The sequence below is a fragment of the Lactuca saligna genome, chromosome 5 (genome assembly GCF_052625555.1).
Source record: "Lactuca saligna cultivar CGN05327 chromosome 5, ASM5262555v1, whole genome shotgun sequence".
Classification (NCBI taxonomy): domain Eukaryota; kingdom Viridiplantae; phylum Streptophyta; class Magnoliopsida; order Asterales; family Asteraceae; genus Lactuca; species Lactuca saligna.
The window spans coordinates 15694305-15709689 of record NC_136421.1 but is presented as its reverse complement, the minus strand read 5'-3'; the positions used below and the strand labels follow the sequence as shown (position 1 = coordinate 15709689).

Sequence of the window (15385 nt, the reverse complement as noted above, 5' to 3'; positions counted from 1 at the left end):
GACCCTTTTAATAAAAAGATTAGCGAGTACGGTCGTTAACAGGTAAACGAATAAAAAACTATGCTCCAAACTCATATAATTTTTCAAGGGTTCGGATCGGATCAGGCCTAAGCCTAAGGCATGGACATGTACCATGTGTATACCAATTCCATATACACTTGGGGTTTGGACATGTCTCTCTATTTAGGTCTAGTAGGCTATCGAATTTAAAAAGTGTCATTTTAGCCAACAAAACATCGAAAAAACTTATTTGATCTATAAAACCACATGCTTGTTTCGACCAAATTGTATTAGTGATGATAAAAATGATAATTTTACCCCCTATGATTTTCATTTCATTTTCAGTTTTTTTTTCAAGAATCACTAAATGGAATTGAATTGGTGCTTAATTTAAACCTAAGTGAATTAATATATTTTGATTATTATTTGTATCATACAAGTTTGTTCGATAAAGTGACATCCATACAAAGCTCATGGGGTGATTTGAGTTTGAAAAAAACGTAAACTTTTCTTTAGCTAGTATAGTCACTTAACTTTTAAAACTATATCAACTACACCAATGTGACTTGTCGACTTTATATAGTAAGTTATTAGATTATCTAACTTTTTTTTAAGTTTGCTTCTAGTTTTAATTTTAATTATGAAACTAAAGTGGAATTAGTTGCGCCTTTGGTGCTGTGTTTGTTTGTTTGTTTTTTTTTTCTTATTTCAAGTTGTACCAAAAGGTAGAACATAATATAATATTAATCAAAACAAATTACATTAATTTGATCTGAAATGTTATATAGCTTATAAAAGTAAAAATTTCAAATTTATTTTTGTAAAAAAAAAATGAAAAAAATTCACCTATAATCCATCAATAAGGCGATCGGGTATGCTTCCAATGTATGTCCTTCTATGGCCTCTAATGTTAGCTTCTTCTTTTACACCACCAAGAGATTTTCTTATGAACTTCCTCCCAAAAGCAGTAGCAATTGATGATGCCAATGATGTTTTCCCGGCACCTGGCGGGCCTACAAAGCATAATATCTGGCTTTTTGCATTCTGTTTCAGCTGCAATTCAAAAAATTCATCACAACATGGCAATGGAATGGAATGAACAACTCCATTCCTACCATGATTCCATCATTCCAAATTAATTGTTTTTCTAAACTCGCTAACTTCCGGATATTCAATAATCATTTGTTTGATTTTGACTAAGCCATAGTGCTCACCATCAAACCTTTCTTTTGCAGCTTTTAGGTCCAACTCAGGTTCTTCAATGGCTGTATGTCATGGCAAATCAGCAAGAAGTTCAAGCTAAACACGTGAGCTGTTATACTCTGGTTGCTGAGATTGAAAATATAACATTTTATATATGTTTAAAATTAAAAAAAAAAAATCATATTTATTTGTCAATATTTTAAAGAAACAACAATATGTAATATCCCATAATGAGGTAAGACACAATCACAATCGGAAAATGTCCTTGAGTAAATATGATTTTTTTCATTTTGGTCCTAATTTGAGGTTTTTGTCATGTTTTTGCTTCCTATTCCAAGTAACATGACTAGATTTTTGGGAAAAAATATTGCAAAAATCACTATAACCAATGGCCTAAAATATTCATTTTACTTGGAAGAATAGGTACCAAAAGCATTTCAACAACCATAAATAAGGATCGAAACTGCAAATAAAATAAAATAAAATAAAATTTTGGGACCAAAATTGCAAAAATCAACTATACCTTAATCCCCTTTGTGCATGTTTCCAAATATTTAGACGCATTCCACCATCTTGCATCTTTCTTTCAAGAGCAGCCACGTCATCATCTTCATCATAAATATCTCCAAGCTCTTCTTTAATAGCCCTCATCTGGTTTACAATCAAGAAAAAGTTTATATTAAAAAAAACATAAAAATAAAATCCAAAAACATACCTGTTGGCTTAAAAGATTTTCCTTCTGTGTTTTTGATAGCTGTCCTTCAACCTTTTGTGTAATCTTTTCTGTCACACGAATAGACTGATACATGTAATAATTTCATCAATTTCAACTATAAATTGCAAAGTTTCTAAATATAAAATTATAAGTTTTTTTTTACCTGTAAATGTCTATCAACTAACTTTGTGGCTTTTGAAAGCCTTACTTTTACATCAACTGAATCTAACATAGCCAACTGTTCTTCAAAGCTTATCTCAAAGCTTGCAACAAATATATCTGTGAGTTTGTGCACGGGGACAAATTTCAAGAAGAACTTTAGTTCTCCTTCTAGTTTTTTGTTTCTAAAAATGAAATTTTGAAAAAAAAAATGTTACAATATTACTTTTAATAAAATAATAGTGAGAATAGTCACTGTTTATACCTGTTCAAGAACAGAAATAAGCTCCATGGCAATTTGTATAAACTGTGTAGACAATACTATGAAGTATGTGTCTTGTTCTACTTGCTTCATTTCTAATTAAGATTATAAAATGTAGCAACTCAGCATCTTGAAAGACCCTAAATGATATAAACTTTGAAATTTAACATATTTATACTCCATTTCATGTTTTTTCAATAGTTGAATAACTCAATTACTAATGATGAAAACTTCAACTCATTGGCATAATGCTTCTTCAATCTTCATGCATGAATGGATAAATGATGTTGTTGTATAAACAAATATTGTTTTTTTTTTTTTTTTTTTTTGACAGAATGAACTGTTTGAATATGAAAAAATGACCACTCTACCCTTTTGTATAGACAAAGTTGTTTTGTTTTTGGATTGAATGAACTGTTTGACTTAGGAGAGTCTTCCATTTTCTCAAGTGTGACATCAATTTCTCAAAACTTTTCACTTTATTCAAATACCATGAAATCCATAAAGTAAACATGGTGAATGTTAATCTACATAGAAATTGAAAAGGAATAATGTGGTTTTGATGGTATACCAGCCTCTGTCATATCAATAGGAGAAATTCTTCCAGTAGTGTAAGTTCTTCTTGTGTTAAACTCCTCAACACTAAATCTACTCAATCCTTCAAGAACAACTATGTAAGTAACCCTACCACTTGGTTTTTCAACTCCTCTTGATAGATGTAATGCACGAGCAACAACACCCCTAACATCAAACATAAAGTCATAAATACAAATAAGTTTATCATAAATTGCTTATAAAAATAGCTATATTGACAAAATATACCTTGTATGGCAATTGGGTTCTTATTGACTTTTCCCATCAAGTTAGTGAGAATCTGATAAACCTTATTGATTCTTAGAGCTTCTATCACCCAAATCAGCCCTTATACAGGATCAATGTTAAATAGGGTCAATGTTACTTTCTATATATATATATATATATATATATATATATATATATATATATATATATATATATATATATATATATATATATAGGGGATAGAGAATATATATTACGACCATACCTAAGCATAGGTACTAAACCTATAAAATATGTTGTTTTAACATAGTAAATATACAAGATTTGTTTTTCACTTGATAAATATATCATCCTCGTTAACATTTCTTTCCTTCAACATCGTTTTACCATCCATATTTTATTTCCTCAATTATCGTTTATTACTTCACTCCAGTGATTATTACTTTTATTCGCTATCAGAAAACTCTAAGATAATCAATATTTTTGCTTTCTTATCATAATTATTGCATCGATCTTGAATCTACATCTTCAATTGTTAATTGTGAATCCCCTAATCGCAATGTTTATATAGTAAATCAACATGTTTTCATAAGGTTTAGTACCTAAGCTTAGGTGGGGCTGTAATGTATATTCACTTTTCTCATATATATATATATATATATATATATATATATATATATATATCTTTTGCAGATGTAGCTTGATAACATGTATATTGATGACATGGGAATCCGATATAGTTGTTATAATGATCATTTATTAAAGAATGACTATGGTTCTCAAATGATTGAAGAATAGGATAGTGACCCTAACAAAATTATCAGGCGTTACAGTATGTTCAATTGTAAAATCCCGCCAACAATACATACCATTCAAAACATCAAATAAACAATTAACATCTACATCTTATTCGATCAATTTCAGCATACACCAAAACAGGAATTAACATAACTTTTTCTGACATCTTTATTCTTTAATGCCTCACGTAACCACTACATCACTGCTCTTCGAAAATGAAACTTATCGGGTAGATATTCATATCAAAGCAAGCACTAACAAACTGAAAAAGGTAATATGAGGGAAAATGTTATAATGTACTTCCATTTTCAGAAGACAGAAAATCGGATTATTATATTAGACATACCTCTACAGTTTCAGCAAAGCAATCTCTATTCTCATCTTGCAATAAAAAAAACTATAGTTTTGTTTCAGGTGAATATTTTAATGGATCCAAAAGAGTAATTCACTAAACAACTTGTGAGAAAGAAGTCTTAAAAAAAACTCTAGATAGGAGGGAGGTATGTGTAACTATGAATACATGAGACATAGCTACCAATACCATATGTGTCATGTTCATTAACTATAACTCATTTCTTAGGTCAAGTCTCGCAACTAAGAATCCCTTCCTCTCTGTAGAAGAACCCACCTGACAGTTGCTACAACAAAAATCGACAATCAATATACAAATTAAGATAAAAATCTACTGCCGGTGATAAAAAGAAAAAAGATGGTTTCTTTTCATAATAAAACAATCAATATACATACATGTAACCCCATTCATTGTCATAGCAAGAGACAAGCTAGACAAAATGTCAACACCAAAATTCAGGGTTTGTAGTACACGAGCTTCTACGAACTGATGCAAGTCAGAAATTGAGTCCTTAAATCGAAAATTAAAGCCCGATTAAAAATCGAAATCAATACTTTTAATCTGCAAACAACAAACAACAACAAACCCACATAAATCATTGAACAAAAAAGGCAGGTATTCAGGAACGACAACAACTCCTTGGGTTGCTCGAAAACCCTGGTGGTGGTATATGTCTCACTTGCTGTTGAGAAGAAGCTCCATTTGATCAACGCCCTCCGCAGTTGACAACACCGTCGTCGATGTTGTTGACAAACGGCTATTCAGCTGTGATGAGGTCGACGATGATATGTTGTCAATCATAAAACGTTTTCTTCTGTGACCCTCTCCAACGTACAGAAAAAGACGAAAAAAGAAACACCAGGAATTTGAAAATCAAATATCATAAAAAGTGAATTCATATTTAAGGTGAAAACCTAAATAAAAAACACGGAAGTGATTTTCAATGAGACGAGGCTCAGAAAAAGGGGATGAAAGACAGTATGGCTGCAAACACCGGTTGCATAGTCTAATCGAATATGCCTTCTGAGTTGCCTTGACAAATATGACCTTCAAGTTCACCCATGGTCGACGGTGCAAATTGTTTTCACAAACAAATATCATCATCGCCTCTATCTTTGTAAAGAACAATCAAAATACGATATTTGCAAGACAAAAGTGCCGACATGAGATTGTATAAGACAAATTACAACACATACCTGAAGAAGAAACAGAGACGGCGAAGAGCAGAGGAAGAGAGATGTGGAGGCGAAATAGAAACACAAAGAAGCGAAGAGGAAGGAAGAGTAAAGAAGAAAATGGAAAAAATTAAATAAAATATAAACGAACCATATTGGAGGAGAATGGCGGCAACTAGGTATGAGGAAGACAAGATAAGGATGACAAATTATACGACTGTCTGTGCGAAAAAATGAAAAGTAGAAGTTTCAGTGGCAAAATAAGAAAGGCAAAAACTTCCGTGCGAAAATAAGAAAGAGGGAAAAGGTAACAGTAGGTAACATTTTGAGAATTAATAGTATATATAATGGTCCCGATCAGTTTCCACAAATTTGCCCTTTTTTTTTTTAATTTTTACAACTTCATTTTTGTATTTCAAAAGTGTTTTTTATAACTTGGTTTTAACTATGGCTTTACAACTTTTATTCTTTATAACTTCGTACATATTTTTTTACTTTGGTTTTAAATGGTGCTATTATGTTGTACCAATTTATTATTTCAAATAATAAAACTTACTCTGTCTCCATCATTCATCCTATCAAGTTGCATGGATGAAGGCAACCCAAAAGGATCTTGCTATTATCAAATCAAGTACATATCAATTATAGTTATGGGCTTAGACACCAAATCCAAAAGAAGCGAGCCTCCGCCAATCCTTCGCGCCGGACCTCAGAAGGTTCAGAGCGCATGTGACATTCTGGTCAGCAGGGTATGAAAAAGTGAAGAAGCATCCCTCCACATCAGATACCCACCTAATAGCTATGATCGGGTCCTGGACTCCATCAAAAGTCGGGGGCTTAATATTATTGAAGTCCCGATACTAAAAGACCCGCCATGCCCCAACACATACAGCCGTCACGGCTGTAGAGGATGTATTTTAAGGATTTTGGGTTTAAACTAGGAAGGTTTTAAGGACTGGGAGGGTTATTAGGAATGTAGGGCTTCTCGGCACCTTTTCATGGATATAAGGTTCATTGGAAACGGACCTCGGATGAGGAAGTTATGGAACTTTGAAGTTATTGACAACTTTGGTCTCTTATGGAGATAAGTGGTAAGGTAGTCCCATGCATGCAAGGAATGCATGCGTTTGTTTAGCTGGGTACGTCCAACGTATAAGGTTATCTGTTCGCGGGTGATTTGTGAGTACGTCGGGTGTACTCCCTTCAAACTAAAACCCTAATTTTTAGGGTTGAGCACTATATAAAGAACATTATAACCTTAAAGATCAGCCATCCTCTCACCCTTCGATATCTTTCATGAAACTCTAATCCCTCCTTGTGTATTCTTGGAGCTTAGAAGGTCATTAGAAGATCATTTTGGTGCTTTTGAAGAAGGTGTTCACTCTTGAAGATTCATTGAAGAAGATAGAGCTTTTAGATCCAGAACCTCATCAACTTTTGACTTTCATTTGAGGTATAAAGTCTTAAACATGGTGATTATTTCCTTAGATCTCTTGTGTTGGGTTTTGGACCTTTTTGGTCCCAAGGATGAAGCTTTATGGTTCAAATCCGTTTCCTAAGCGTAGGGTTGCCACCCTTGGTGCTATGTTTCAGTCCATATGACAGAAAGTTGCCATCTTGAAGGTCTTGATGTGTTCATGCATGAGTTAAGGTCATTTTCATGGAAGTAGATTTCTATACTTTGAGATTGGGTTCATTTGGGTCGTGTAAAGTCACCAAGTCAGCGACTTTATGGATTAAGACATTGAAGAGGACTTGCATCTGTGATTTTAACCTCTAGAATAAAGTATTGAGTGCTTAATGGTATAAGTGGCTTAACAAAGTAGTATGTTGGGTGTACAAGCATGTACGCACAACGTACAACCGAGTACACCCCACATACTCAGGCAATAGGCTAGGTTTTGTTTTGGGCCTCGGTTTGGGTCATTCCTTGGACTTCTTTACTTTGGACCTTGGTGGACCATCAGAAATTAGATATTTTTAGGCTAAGAATATATGTGGGCTTAAAGTGAAGGCCCATTTGAGGATTTGGGCCCAATTTGGAAAATTGGGCCATTAGTGGTCTTTTATGGATTTTACAGTTTTGGGCCTTATCAATTTTGGGTTGGGACTTAGTTATGAATCTTGTTGGGCCAGGGATAAAATGGTCAATTTACCCCCAAGTATGGATTATAGATCATGGTTTGGGACCTAATTGCTAATTGGGCGATATTTTGGTATTGATAGCCTAAGGAGTTATCAGGACAACAACTAAGGATTTCTTACAGGGAGTTTTAGCATTCAAGGTGAATCTCCTCATTGTTTGTATGGGTTGAAGGCACCAATGTCAAATAACCCCTCGCTGCTAGCTGGCAGATCCTCGAACTGTTGATCACTCGACTCCCCAAGCTATCAATTACCAAAATGTCACTTAGACCAAAATACCCTCCAAAATTCAAACTAAGTCAACCCTAGTCAATGTCAAAGTCAACGCTCAGAGTTGACTCAACTCGCCGAGTTGCTCCCTCAACTCGTCGAGTGTTAAAACACCGAACACAGAAATCACGAACCAACTCGTCGATTCAGCCCCTGACTCGCCGAGTTCTCTGGCTACTCCTGGTCCCCATTTATCGAATCTACTCATCGAGTCCCTCCCTGGACTCGACGTATCCCTCAGTCTGTTGGGCTATCTTAATGGATTAAGCCACTATTCTATTCTACAGATCCAAGCTCCAAACTTTGAAGATACATTGGAAATGACCTTGGAAGGGTAAAGTTTCTAACTTCCCCCGTTAATACCCTTACTTAATGGGTTTTGTGACATCCCCATTTTCATTGTCAGAAAAGACCGATTTTGTTTATGATTTATAAAAATCAGAGTACCTCTTTTAATGAAAAAGTTGCGGAATTTGTTCCCATAAAAACATGATAAATACGTTATCAAATCATTTCCGAAGAAATGTATTATATTCATTTTAAAACATTGGGATGTCATCGTCAATACAAAAACATAAGCATAAACAGAACTTACATTCATTATCACTAGTGATTTATATTTCCTTAATCTCTTAGTGTAATGTAACTTCATATCGACACCTGTGACACAAATGAACTGACTGGTTAGGTTGGGAAACCAGGTGAGTACATAGGGTTTTCAATCCACAATAATATAATTATTATGTTTCATCATCAAACAATTATCCCAATTACCCATCCCCAATATCTTCTTTATTGTTAAGGGTCTACCCTAAGAATTATTCATCCTGTATTCCTTCAAACCGAAGTCCATTGCTTCCAGGGTTTATATGATAGGCACTAAGTCCATAGCTACCAATGCTCGTTCGTAAAGCACTAATTCCATAGCTGCTAAAGTTCATTCATCAGGTACTAAATTCATAGCTACCAGTGTTTATCTAATAGGTATTAAGTCCATAGCTACCAACTTTTATCTAACAGGTACTAAGTCCATAGCTACCAACGCTTATCCAATAGGCACTAAAACCATAACTGCCGATGTTATTTATTAGGCACTAAGTCTATAGCTGCCAATGTTCACTCATATCATCTTTCATCTCCCATCATTTATCTACCCATGTTTTACCCAATATATCCGTAGATATAAAATACATATACATTTTAAATCATTTAAAACTTGTATAAAATCGTTCATCTAGCATAGATAACAAGTATACAGATAATGTGAACAGATGACACGTAGTTTATATAAAATACTTCATATCTATTTGTAAGATGAAAATAACTATGCACTCACAGCACATAATTTGTATTAAATACTTCATATCTATGTGTGAGATGAAATGGACCATGCACTCACAACACGTAATTTATATTAAATACTTCATATCTATGTGTAAGATGAAAGAGACCATGCATTCACTTGTTAAGGTGGTGATTCCGAACTCAGACAACGCTTCGCTTCTATTAATTTATTTTCATTCGACGAAACCTAGTATCATTACCACTAGAGTTTAGTCTAATATTCACAGAGAATAATTAATAGTCTAGCTATTATTACTATTATATAAGCGTTAAACAATACTTTACACCCACTATGTACAGACAGGGGCCAGACATAAAACACCGGAGGGCAGGACCATTTTGGCATATAGCAGTTCTGAAATCCAACAACCCTATGCGGCCCATTAAACTAGATTCCCCATACCGTGAGTGGTTAAAAAGATATTATAATGACACTTATATAACTCATAATAATATCCCAAATATTTATTATAAGTTCCTAATAACAACACTATATTTAAATAAAAGTTATATTTAACATATGGTAGGTCTATCTTACCTACGAGGAGGTTTGGCTAAAAGCCGTGCTCTGTAGGGGCAGAACTCTCGAGCCGAAAGCTCTTCATCTCGGAGCCGTCAAGAGCTCTGGGGATTTCTTCTAACGCTAGGGGAGTTTTGGGAATTTTAGAGAGAGAGAGAGTAGAGAGAGAAGGATAGAGGTGTGAAGAAATGAGGGTGGAAGGGGTTGTGTTTATAGGGTAAAATATGGTTGAAATTGGTGCCACATGTCACCATCTAGTGGCAAGCCTTGGGGAGAAAGCAATGGCTAAGATTGTGTCACGTCACCCCTTTTGCAGCAGCACCCTGCCGACTTCTAAACCCTGTAACTTTCGCATACGAGCTCCGTTTTCGACATTATTTATATCCACGCGTAGGTAAAAAAAAGATCTACAAACTTCATTTTGACTCCATTGGTTAATTCTCTACCAATCTTAAATTTAACAGTACGATGAGATTATACTATTAAATGTCCGCGTAAAATTCACAACTTCTACATACTAACTCCGTTTTCGTCTGTCTTTTTACCGTTGAGTTCCCATTAATGAGATCTTCAATTCTCATTTAGGTCGCATAGGCCAAAAACCGCTCGATCTAAAATTCAAGTTTCGGGTCGTGCACTGCTATACCAAATCTTAGAAAATTCATAATTTCCTCATACGAAGTCAGATTTGAGCGTTCTTTTTTTGTATGTTCTCGGTTTAACGTATACTAAAACTTTTGTTTAGATTTCTAAGGCTAAAAAGTCCTCCATCGTAAAGTCACTATTTACGTCTCCCGGTGCCGTGTCAGTTTTGCCGAAAAACTTCGACGAGCCATAACTTCTTCGTTATAACTCGGATTTTGGCGTTTTTTATATGTATGGAATGTGACATCCCCAAAATCACGGTCAGAAAAAACCGATTTTCATTTATGCTTTTAAAATAATTTCAGAGTAAATCCTTTTGATTTGAAAGTGTTGCGGAATTTGTTCCCAAAAACAAAACATGATAAAACAATGTTTACCAAAGCATTTCATCAAGAGATGCATTTTCATTATATAATTAAAACTCGGGGTGTCATGTTCCGATACAGACCATTAAGCATAAACAATAACATTACAAGTCATTCAACAAATATATACATATACAGACTTGTAAACAAAACAACTTGATGGTTCATCCATCTTACGCCCTTGCGCCACTTCCTGTAATACAAATAAAACTGAGTGGGCCAGGCTTGGGAGCCTGGTGAGCATATAGGGTTTTCAACCCACAATAAATAAATTATATTTAATTTCACCAACCAATCACTATCCCGATTACCCATTCCCGTTATCCTCACTTTACGTCCCTAAAACAAGATCTATCTCAAGGGACCTAATCTAGGATTTTCATCGGGACGGACATTACTGCTAAGGGGTTTCCTCAACAATAGATATCCTAAGGCAACCATGAGGGGGATAGAGTACACCGGTGAACACATCGTTCACAACACCTACAGGTTATGAACCTGCTAGCGTTCCACGAGACTGTCTAGAAGGAGTCTGTGGTCGTTATCCATACTCCGCTGAATAACTAGGTCAACAACACAACAACATTGAGGCCTCTCATCTGTTTATTACACACCAACTATCTACCCATGTTCTACCCAATATATTAGTAGATAAAAAAATACATTTTTATACATAGTTTAAAACCTGTATACCATTTTCATTCAATATATATTTCACATAATAGATGAGGCATACCCACATAACATGTATTTCATAGAAAACAAATCAGATCTATGAGATTAAAGAGAGTGAATATACATCCACGCACATAACAACAAAATTATACACATAACACGTATTTCATATAAAATACTTCATAATTATGCGTTTAGAAGAAAGTAACTACACACTCACTTGATCAGAAGATGATCAAACAGCACTACGGCTTGTAGAAGTAGTATTCTTCGGTAGATCTGGAAGATCTTCACAAAAATCGAACTTCTCGCGGGCAGAGCTTCGGCTCGGAAACCGCACTTCTTGGGATCTTCGGGATCTCGGGACTTGCTTCGGGACTTGGGAATATTACCGGGGCTTCGGGGTGGCTTCGGGGGTTTACGCGCAGAGCTTCGGCACAAAAACGAGAGGAAATTAGCAAATAAACCCGAAACCCTCGCATCCTATTTATAGGAGGCTGGAGCCTCGGAGTACGCGGGGCGTACTGCTCCGAAATCGTAAGCGCATGCGTCATCCGAAGTCCTCGAGTGCGAATGTCGACATCTTCGCTGTACGCGGGGCGTACTCCGGATGAGTCCGGTGACTCGTCTTCGGATAAGGCCAGATTTTATAATTAAATTTAATTATTAATTATTTAATAAACTTCGAAAATTCATATCTCCTTCATACGAACTTGGTTTTTGACGTTCTTTATATCCACGCGAAGGTGAGACCACGCTCTACAACTTTCGTTTAGACTTCGTCGGCTAATTTTGACTTTATTTTTATTATTTATTTTTAATAGGCTGAGACAGAAAATTTCGTTATAAATTCATAACTTCTTCATTTGACATCCGTTCTCACCTAACTTTTTATCGTTTTGATACTAACAATGAGATCTTCGATTCTCATTTAGATCACTAAGGCTAAATATCGCTCTAACGTAAATTTCACTTTTTACGTTATTCAGCGTTGCCGGTTCTGTCGCGAAACTTCGACAGGTCATAACTTCCTCGTTATAACTCGGATTTCGGCATTCTTTATATCTTCGGAAACCTTGTTTCAACTACTACAACATTATCTAAAGATATCAAGTTAATTTTACACTTAAATTTTGACGCTTATTTTTATTCTTAATTAATCAAACCACATAATTAAGCAATTAAGCACCAAACACATAATACTCAAATAATACACTTCTAGTATTTCAAAACGGGTTACAAAGGTTAACCTAGACTATCACATTGCTAAAAATGGCAAGCCCAGAAACACAAGCATTACAATTCTCCCAACCTTAGAATGATTCTGTCCCTGGAATCACACCTCAACAAACAAATGCGGATAGCGACCCATCATGTCACTCTCCGTTTCCCAGGTGAGATTCGGCCCATTCGTGTGTTTCCATCGGACAAGCACTAACTCAACCATCTTGCATCGCAACTTCTTAGTCTTTCGGTCAACAATTGCCTCTGGTTCTTCAATCAACCTTTTGATCTCATCGATTCTCAACTCCGAAAGTGGAATCATGTCGGGAACTTCCCCCGTGAACTTCCGTAAATAACACACATGAAAAGTGTTATGAATTCCATTCAGTTCTTCTGGTAGTTCGAGCTTATAAGCTTGGTTCCCAATCCTCTGAAGAACTTTAAACGGTCCAATAAACCTTGGACTCAACTTTCCCCTTTTACCAAATCTTATAAGTCCCTTCCACGGCGAGACTTTAAGCAAAACCGAATCCCCAACTTCAAAAGTCATCGGTCTTCGCTTTTTGTCAGCATAGCTCTTTTGACGATCCTGAGCCGTTAACATTCTTTCCCTAATTATTTTCAACTTTTCAGCAGTTTGAACCATCTCCGGTCCCATAAACTGCTTTTCCCCAGCCTCAAGCCAACAAGACGGCGTACGATACTTTTGTCTATACAAAGCTTGGTAAGGTGCCATCTTAATGCTCGAGTGAAAACTATTGTTATAGGAAAATCCTACCAATGGTAATTGTTCATCCCAATTACCTAGGAATTCCAAGGTACATGCTCTCAGCATATCTTCAAGTGTTTGTATCGTTCTTTCACCCTAACCATCAGTCTGCGGATGGTAAGCTGTACTTAAACATAACTTGGTACCCATTTCCTATTGTAGACATTTGCAAAACCTTGAGGTGAAACGACTATCACGATCCGACACAATTGTTAGCGGAACACCGTGAAGTCTCACAAATTCCTTCACATAAGAATTCGCAAGCTTTTCCATAGACCATTTCTCCCTGGCTGCTATGAAATGCGCACTCTTAATGAATCGATCAACGACCACCCAAATCATGTCGTGACCATTCTTTATTCAGGGCAGTTTAGTGACAAAATCCATAGCAATGTCTTCCCACTTACCCATAGGCACATGCAATGGTTCTAAACTCCCGTAAGGTTTCTGATGTTGTGTCTTGACTCTTGCACAAGTCACACACTCAGCCACATACCTTGCAACATCCAGCTTCATCATCGGCCACCAGTAGTAGGGTTTCAGGTCCCTATACATTTTAGTGCTACCGGGATGAATCGAGTACATGGTTTTGTGAGCTTCTTCCATCAGAAGATCTCTGACTCCTCCTATCTTAGGTATCCAAATCGGATCTTGGAACACCTTCAGTCCATGACTGTTTACACCGAACACCAACGTTTTGCCCAAACGTTCCTCCTTTCGGTCATTCTTTTCAGAAGCTTCCCCTTGAGCTTTCTTTATACTTTCCAAAATAGTCAAGACAACTTCAATTCTCAACGCTCTTGGCCTTCTCCTTTCAAGATTGACTTTCCGACTGAGAGCATCAGCGACAACATTGGCTTTACCGGGGTGGTAATGTATCTCACTGATATGGGCATATTTATTTATAAAATTCATGCATTATCTTAATACGTTATGTTGTTTTTGTCTCATTTAATGAACCAAATGTGCTTAATTAGCTTAAATATTTCATTTTTAGTAACAAAGACATGCTCGGATGGAAAAGGAAGCGGAACTGGCGATCGGCCGCATGGATCTTGGATTTTGAAGAAAGAAGGACGTTGCTAGACAGCTTGATCCCTCGTCAGTGTTTTGGCCATATCTCATGAACCGTAACTCCAATTGACGAGATTCAAAATGTTCTGAAAACTAGATACAATTTCGAATGACTTTCGTGTTTTGAGAAAATGTTGATTCCAAACGTACTCGGCGATTAGGGTCGATTACTCGCCGAGTTGGTCTGAAGTTTCGCGATTCTAGACGCGCAGACTTGCCGTACACGGGTTTTAAGTGACGTACTCGCCGATTAGGTCACTGGACTCGCCGAGTAGCCCCTGTTTTGTGAAAATCTATATAAAGGGACTTTCAGATCAATACCCTAGCATATAGAAAAACCCTTGGAGGCCAATTGTCGACTAAAGGTGCTGCTTGAGCATAGGAAGCTAAGGAATCAACCCTACATTCAATTTTAAGGAGAATCAAGTCAAAATCAAGTTTACTCTTACCTAATATCTTGTTTGAACTACGTTTTTACCAATTGATTTCGTTTTTGAGCATGTTTTTGCTGTAATCATGAGCTAAAACTCATATCTTTTGTTTAGGTAGATGAATTTGTGAACATGGATTGATTATTTGATTAGGATTAATTTTAATTGGTGATTATGTTTTATTAAGCTTGTTAAAGAACCTTATGTGTTAACAATAACTATTCTTCTATTAATAAATCAATAATTAAGTTGTATGAACATCTCTTAGTTGCTAATTTCATATGATTTACGTGACCACGTAGTTGTATGTCTAGGAATACCGAATGTGAAACTAGAATTAACTAGAAGATAGGTAAGTTAATGTGTGAGCTTGTGTGATACACCATCAACAAGAGGTTAACTGAATAATCAATTTGATTAGCTAATTACAAGTCTTTCTAAACCCGAATCAACAAACT

The 15385-nt window shown here is 35.8% G+C and overlaps 1 pseudogene; it reads right to left on the bottom strand.

The window, feature by feature from the left end:
• Positions 1 to 846: 846 nt before the first annotated feature.
• On the bottom strand, positions 847 to 5091 carry LOC145045086 (lon protease homolog 2, peroxisomal-like; annotated as a pseudogene).
• Between the last annotated feature and the right edge of the window lie 10294 nt (positions 5092 to 15385).